This window comes from Arachis ipaensis, chromosome B07, assembly GCF_000816755.2.
Source record: "Arachis ipaensis cultivar K30076 chromosome B07, Araip1.1, whole genome shotgun sequence".
Classification (NCBI taxonomy): Eukaryota; Viridiplantae; Streptophyta; class Magnoliopsida; order Fabales; family Fabaceae; genus Arachis; species Arachis ipaensis.
In genome coordinates this window covers 100,383,725-100,392,351 of record NC_029791.2, presented here as the reverse complement: position 1 = coordinate 100,392,351, position 8,627 = coordinate 100,383,725, and the positions used below count along the sequence as shown (strand labels likewise).

General features: G+C 33.9%; 1 long non-coding RNA gene across 1 annotated transcript; it reads left to right on the top strand.

Annotated features, from left to right (window-relative positions):
• LOC107609820 lies at positions 1,607 to 7,178 on the top strand. Its single transcript, XR_002350196.1, has 7 exons — positions 1,607 to 2,357; positions 2,848 to 2,862; positions 5,423 to 5,533; positions 5,855 to 5,942; positions 6,053 to 6,155; positions 6,236 to 6,711; positions 6,793 to 7,178. It is a non-coding gene; the product is annotated as an uncharacterized LOC107609820 (long non-coding RNA).

Genomic DNA, 8,627 nt, shown 5'->3' with positions numbered 1-8,627 from the left:
GTTTAGGGATAGGTCTCTAGGAGGAATTTAGAACTATATTTACTTGTACGTAGTTGTTATGACATAATTATTAGTTTGAAACTCTGTTTTAGTTGTGCTAGGTTGTTAGTATTTATAACGTTCTAGTTAGGGTTTGCTTAGTATGGAATATGTAATTTAAAGACATGTGTAGGCTAGAAACATCGAAGTATATGCTTAAGTAGAAGTAGCTGTAAGTTAGACAGAAATATTTGCGTAACCTCTAATGTGTTGTGTATCATGTTAAGATGATCTAATTACTAAACCGAAAAAGTCAGTATCTAGCTGAATTTTTTTTAAGCTTGAATTTTTTTTTTTTTATTCTTCAGAGGCCTCGCCTTCTACTGCCTCGACAAGTGAGTCATACCATTCCTCCATCCGACGCCATCGTCCCGTATCTGGCTGAGGCCGGATTCGGCGACACGGTGCCCCTCAGGGACTTCACTTTTGACAATTCTCTAATTTCGACACTCGTGGAGCGATGGCGTCCGGAGACGCACATGTTTCATCTCCCGTGGGTGAGGTCACTATCACTCTGCAGGACGTGGCGTACCACCTAGGCCTACGCACACACGGTAACCCCGTTGGGAGGTGCCTCCGTGACTTCGGTAGGTGGTATGGCACTGAGACGTGGGCATTGGTGGAACAGATGCTTGGTGCCAAGCCTCCAGTGGCAGTACAGTAGGCTGCGCAAAGAAAGGAGTCTTTGACCCTGAAGCTTGTGTCACTACAAAAAAAAGAGTTTAAAATGGCATTTATATTATGTCAGCTTTAAAGAACTGCCATTATATTTGGATATTATGGCATTTTATGATGTTGCCATAATTAATTTTTCAAACATAGCATTTTTTGGTGATTTTGGCAGTTTTCAACCGCCATTATTGAAACCAGTATTTAAAAAAAAAGGCCAAAAGCCCAAAACCAAGAAACCCTAAGTATCTTATCTGGTGAAAAAGTGAAACCCGAAAGTGAAACTCTCTCAGTGGCGTTCTCCGATCTCCTCCAAGGACGATCTTCTCCGGTGGCATCTCCTCCAGCGACAGCTTCTCCAGCGGCGATCTCCTTCTGCATTCGCCTCCTGTGACGATATCCTTCAATGACGATCTTCTCCGCGACGATCTTCTCCGGCAACACCTGGAGGCGATCTCCTTCAGCGACATCTCCTCCCGTCGCGATCTTTTTCGGTGATTCCTCTTCCAGCTTCCTCCTTGTCATTCTCTGTGTCTTCTCTGCCAAAATCCTCAGTGCCTCCCTTTCGTTCTAGATCGGCAGGTCAGCTTTCTATCTTTTTACATTCTAGGGTTCAAAAGTGCGATTCTCTGCATTTTGATACTGTGATGAGTCTCTTCTTTAATACGAATATAGTTAAATTGAACAAGAAGTACATTATTTAGATTTTCTTTATTTAATAAAAATAAATGTATTCTTGTTGCTGTGTGAATGAATGCTTATGTTGTATTTGATAAATGTGATGTAAATTTTGATAATGACAGTGTTTGATGATGGAAACCAAGCGCAGGAGAATAGCTTCATATATGTGAGTGCTATTTCTTCTTTTTCCAGCTTCAGTTTGTAAATTATAGGTTAAATCTTTCAAATCGCTGCATGCTTAGTTATACTCTGCTTCTGCTTTTGCTCAATAGGTAGGAATTTTGTTTTTTCTTCTATTTCAAAATTGATTCAGTATCATTTTAAAATCGATTACGTATTTTAAACAATAATTCAAAAGATAAGGTAAAATCACATGAGTATTGGGTGTTTAATCCTAATATATGGAATTTGGCTTGCTTTTCTATGGTTGATTCTGATTTTGGGTGATTTTTGCTCTTTGGTTATTATTATTATTATTACTACTAGAAGCTTGATTGCCACACTGCTAATCTGCTCCCATTGAAGCTGCAGTTTTAAATTTTTTTAGATATTATTATAATTAGACATTAAATTTCATGTTTTGAAAGTTTGATAGATAGGAGTAATTTTGTTGGAAATAAAAATGAGAGGGATAGTTACTATACTGAATGTATTTATGGACTTGAGAAAAGATTTAATACAATTAACAGAGACCAAAAGGTAGTTATTGAACCCAATTCTCTTTCTTATATGTAATATATTTATATGTATTGGATATATAATAAAGATTATTATTAATATGCATATTTGAGGCTGATGGTGATGTGTCTTTGGCTTGATTCCCCCACCCTCTCTTTTGGCTTGATTTTTTTAAAGTGAAGTTCAGTGTGATTTGTGTGTCTTTCAATTTTTTAGGTGTTAAAGTTAGGAAGCAAATTGTGTTAGATGGTCCGATTAGCTGTGGAAAGAGCATTGCACTTGCAATGCTTGTGCATTGCAACGTCAAATTGATTGTTTTCCTTTTTGTCCATGTATGCTCCATTTGTCGTGGAACTTCTTTGCTCCAATCTGAGGAAGAGAATAATATAATACAGCAAGCTAAAAGTTTGGAAAATCAAGAAAACCAAGATTAGTTGCTTTAGAAAGATAGATTTTATTATAGCAGCTATGATATATCTCGTTGGTTCGTTGCCTTAGTCTTTGGTGAGATTTTGTATATATAAGTTCCTCAAATTTTATTAATGGGTGTGACACATTTCGTTTAACTCAATTCATTAGTTTTCTTTTATAAGTTATTGTTCTTTTTTAATTTTGTTCAGGTTCTATTCTGCAGTTCTTTTTTACTACTCATCTTCAATTCTTTTTTTTTTCTTCTTTAATTTTACTATCACTATTATTTAAACATGATATCTAGATATAATTAAAAAATAGTTTGTAGATGGTCATTCTACATTTGAGGCAATTGCTTCTTCAATCAAGGATGCAAAATCAGAGGTTTGTTTAGTCTAGTACCAGAACATTTGAGGTCACTTAATACATAATTTTTTAATCACAAAAAGGAAAATAATAGTTAATTTTGAGTTCTGTTCAATGATTGAGAGATTTTCATGCAGATATTTATTTGTGGCTGGTGGTTGTGCCCAGAAGTGTATCTAAAGCACCCTTTTCATGCTCATGCTTTACAATAATAAACCTTCATACTTCACACTCATCAACTAAGCTATATATAATAAATTCATTATAGGAAATGCACCTATCACCTCCATCTTCCCTCAATCAAGTTGTCATTCCCGTTTCAGAAACTAATCAAACAAGACACCATCATAATAAAGGCAGCCTTGCATGTCCACCAGGTAAGTGAGTTTCTTGTGCTATTGCCAAACTTTTCTAAATCTGTTCTAGTTATATTTGGTAAAATTAAACAAAATCCAAATTAAACAAATCCAAAAATTTTATGGTACACCATTATTTTTTATAAAATGCAAAATGAAGAGTTTTATAAAATGCAAAATTCATCTTTTGATGAGCTAAAGATTAGTTATAAATATAATAAGGTTTAATTGTTTGTTAGTTTTCAAAATCCTGACTTGTGTGGAAAGCTTTTTTGGAAATTCTGACTTGTGTGGGTGGATCGCCGTTTCTAGCGGCATGTACACCTAGTCCCTCACCAAGGAAAGAAAAATATATTATTAAAAATAAATTAAATTATATATATTTTTATATATGAATATATAATAGCTGGTTTTGTAACATACAGGGGGCAATAATGCTTTTTGAGAGCACTAGTTGAGTTGATTGGAAGAGGGATGCATGGGAGCCTCTACAAGGTGTCGATGGTCAACAGTGTGTTCTTGGCTGTGAAGAGGATCAAGGATTGGGGAATCTCCGAAAGTGATTTCCAGAGGAAAATTGGAAAAGTTAGCCAAGTCAACCATCCATTTGTGTTGCAACCTCTTGCTTACTATTGTTCCCGCCAAGAGAAGCTTCTTGCATATGAGTACATGGACAATGGGAGTCTCTTCAACATGCTCTACAAAGTTGGTAAGTTGTTTTTCTTGATTATATATCTGTATTATTTCTGTAAAATATTATAGCATTTTTTGTTAATTACAAGTGTCTCCAATTTTAATAGAAGAATCATGATGAATAGTCTTATATGCCAAAATCAATTATTATACCCGAATAAAGAATAATCACATTTTTTCATGATCACTTCTCGTTAATAAGAATAAGAAACCAATTTTTAATTAGTCCATAGCTATTTTTTTAATTAAATTCTTTTAGTTCAAAAATATGTAATTAAATTTCTATATCAAATGAAAATTTATAATTAAATTTTTACTAATATTGAAAATGATACCAAGGAAAGAAAAATATATTATTAAAAATAAATTAAATTATATATATTTTTATATATGAATATATAATAGCTGATTTTGTAACATACAAGGGGCAATGATGCTTTCTGAGAGCACCAGTTGAGTTGATTGGGAGAGGAATGCATGGGAGCCTCTACAAGGTGCTGATGGTCAACGGTATGTTCTTGGCTGTGAAGAGGATCAAGGATTGGGGAATCTCCGAAAGTGATTTCCAGAGAACAATTGGAAAAGTTAGCCAAGTCAACCATCCATTTGTGTTGCAACCTCTTGCTTACGATTGTTCCCGCCAAGAGAAGCTTCTTGCATATGAGTACATGGACAATGGGGGTCTCTTCAACATGCTCTACAAAGTTGGTAAGTTATTTTTCTTGATTATATATCTGTATTATTTCTGTAAAATATTATAGCATTTTTTGTTAATTACAAGTGTCTCCAATTTTAATAGAAGAATCATGATGAATAGTCTTATATGCCAAAATCAATTATTATACCCGAATAAAGAATAATCACATTTTTTCATGATCACTTCTCGTTAATAAGAATAAGAAACCAATTTTTAATTAGTCCATAGCTATTTTTTTAATTAAATTCTTTTAGTTCAAAAATATGTAATTAAATTTCTATATCAAATGAAAATTTATAATTAAATTTTTACTAGTATTGAAAATGATGAATTAAATAATATATATATATATTTATATATAAATCTATAATAATTGACTTTTAGTGTGCATATAATATTTTTAAAAGAACAATCATCTTAAAATATTTGTTTTTTTTAGAGTACTTCACAATTCATCCTTAGCTTTTTGAGCACTTGAAAAAATACCTTTGTACCAGGCATGAATTAGATGGAGGATTTAAATGGTCTTTCATTCATAGAACAGAAGACAACTCAGAGGCATTTAATAGAGGAATGATTAATATAATAATATCAGGTAGTAAAATGTACATATACTTTTAAGTCTGATTTGGTTTTATATTAACATCACTGACTTTTGTCTTCAAGGCCCTCTGGTACAAAATTCTTGAGCTTAGGTTCTTGCTTCAGAAGCCATTTTCAAGTTCAAATAGGTTACCTCAGGTCTTTTCCTATCCCAATTTTAAGATTTAATGCAATTTGATATTCACCATATTTGAGTTTCATGACTGATAGCACGGAATATTGTCTGCAGGATCCAGTCAAGTTTTCATTTTGTGAAGCAGATGAAAATGTTAGAGTAGCATACTCAGATTTGATTACTTCTTCCAAGGAGACTTTAGATTCTATATTGGAACTCCAAGAGGTGTGTTTCTTGACTTGGAACTTACATATGAAAGAAAAAATATCTATTTTGTGCTTAATATACAGTCATAGGAATGGGTGGCACGAATCATGTACAAATATTTTTGGGTGATTCCTCTCTTTTAGCCAAAATAATTTGTTCTGCTATGACTGAATCAAACAAAAACATATAGCTTAACAAGAAGAGTTCTTGGTGGCTGGTTACTCCTTTCCAGTTTAAAGATAATTCAATTTTTTTTGAGTCCTTAATATTTTAATTTTTAGGCGCTTTTTCATTTATTTTCTTGTTCTTTTTAAAGAGAGATTTCCCTTTCTCTTGAAGGTCTAGAGAGGTCATCAAAAGATTTGGAAGTCTCTACGAATTTGGTCACAGATTTCTCAGACACAAGCGGTATTATTGTAATTTTTAAGTGCGTACTAATTCTGTGCGCCATGAATTTTTTCAATTCGGTGCATTATTAAGATTCTTTGCTCTTTTTTTCATGTATAATTGACAAGTTTCATGTATTGTATCTTGTAGAATAGCATCATCCAGAGACAAGTCAATCAACAAATGGCAGAGGATAACACAAGTGACAACTGGTGCTGCTGCCATTAAAGGCAAATTGCATGCGTTTAATCAGGTCAGGTTCTGAAAGTGGACTGAGGATTTTGCAATGTGAGAGGCATGTTATTTTACTCATAATGTGTTGTTTCATAACAGGATATAACTAATCAAGTCGCTGCTTATATGAGGGACCCCAGTAGAATGATCAAACAGATGCGGTTGAGAAAATCTACTGTTAGTGTATTTGAATCTCTAAGTTGGTCGCTTAATCTTAGTTGTTATAGAAGCGTTTTGTGGATTCCAGAGTATGCTAAGCTTTACTTTTAACCATCATCTCTACTCACTGGCATATATCTCCACTAAACCCTAAACCCAAATAGGAACGAGCAATACCATTTTTTCAGGCATTACTTACAATCTTAGAGACCAAACGAGGTTTGTTACCATGGTGAAGTGGATTAACTGATTAAGTCATCATAATTAGTAAAACTATATTACATGGATTAAGCATGAACATATATGTTGATTTATTAATACAAGTTGCTAGGGAGGATCTAGAGACTTTATATGCAGAGGCAAATGCATATGCTCTGGCATCACACATTTTCTGGGCATTGTGGGCTCTAATTCAGGTACAATTACTATATATTAATCTTCATCATGTTATGATGATTGTGAACGAAATAATGACTGTGAATGTGGAATTTGAATAGGCAAAGGTGTCTCCAATCGATTTTGATTATCTTGGTTACTTTTTTCTTCGATACAAAGAGTACAAAAGGTAGAAAGACATGTACTTGTTGCTGGCAAGATCCTATATTGCTGGATGCAAAATTAATGGCAACATTCATTCGGATCAAACTCGTCTAAAGTGAAGACAGTGACAAAGCAAAGAGCTAATGTTTTGGTGGCTACGGTAACTATAATGGAGAATGTTGTGTCCTGCAGGAGTAGTTTTAAAATGTTGTGGTCATGAAGGTGTACCAAACTTCTCAATCTATTTTTTTTTTAAATTGCTAAACTGAAACCATAAAATTCCTTGTAATGACTGAGACATTGAATCTTATGGGTTATGATTTCTTACTAAACTTCTCAATCTGATTAGTACTTTATTTATAAATTACATAATATTTTGTTTATAGGTTATGATTTCTTGTTATTGTGAAATTTTAAACAAAAAATTATTTGTTTAACACGGTAAAAACGACGGTTAAACCTACATATCTAAACGATAAAAAATATCACTTTCATCCGGTAAAAATGGCGGCTTATAACTGCCATTTTAAACAACATGAAATGTAATTTTAATATGGTAAAAATGGCGGTTTTAAATGCCGTTTTAACCAATAAAAATACCATTGTCAGGGTAAAAACGGCGGTTCAAAATGCCATTTTAACCAACAAAAAATGCCATTTTAACTTGGTAAAAACGGCGGTTTCAAACGCCATTTTAACCAACCAAAAATGCCACTCTGCTAAGGTAAAAATGGCGGTTCATAAACGCCGTTTTAACCAACAAAAAATGCCGTTTTTACCGTGGAAATAACGGCGGTTTGAACTGCCATTTTAACTAACTAAAAACCGCCGTTTTATTTGGAAATAATGGCGGTTTAAACCGCCATTTTAACCTATCCAAAAACCGCCGTTTTATTTGGAAATAATGGCGGTTTAAACCGCCATTTTAACCTATCCAAAAACCGCCGTTTTAACCCAGGGAATTGTGGCGGTTTTCTGAAAACCGCCGTAATAACCAGAATGGCGCCCAGAATTACGTCACTTTCTAAAACCGCCATTCTTGGTAATAATGACGGTTCAAACCGCCGTAAATACCCAAAAAAATCGCCGTTTTAACCATAATTTTTTGTAGTGTGTGGTTGCGGGATCGTGTTCGCCAGATGCCTCCGACAAACGACCCGGAGACCCTTCGACAATATGTCAGGTGCTATATTATGTTACTGATTGGAGGGTATTTGATGACTGACAAGTCCAACAACTTGGTGCACATACATTGAAGTCGGAATAGCCGAAATCGGAAGACTCCGTTCCCCATGGGTGCCAGCAACCTATACCTCACCTTTCCGATCTCCCTCACTTCTGTACCACCGAACTTGCTCAACATCAAACTCCTCAAATCCGACAACGTATTCACACGCTGAGTGCGAACAATATCGGATCCTCACACTCAAATGTCACCCCGTTGTCGCCATTTCTCATGCGACAATTGGGATAAACAAGCACATCTATGTAAGGAAGGTTACCGGCCATTGATTTCTTGTTTTTGTCAGAAAAACGAGACACAGAAAAAATATAAAATGTGTGTGAAAAATACCAAGAGTTACACATTTTTTATAGCAATTGAAAATTTATCTTCTGCTATTTCGTTTACATTGTAAACGAAATAACCACATATCATGTTGATGTGTCTTATCTCATTTACACATAAACAAAATAAGATTAGAGAATTTAAATCAATAAATATTTTTTAAAATTATTTATTTTTGTAATTATTATATTTATTTTATTTATTAAAATAAAAAATTCCGCATAT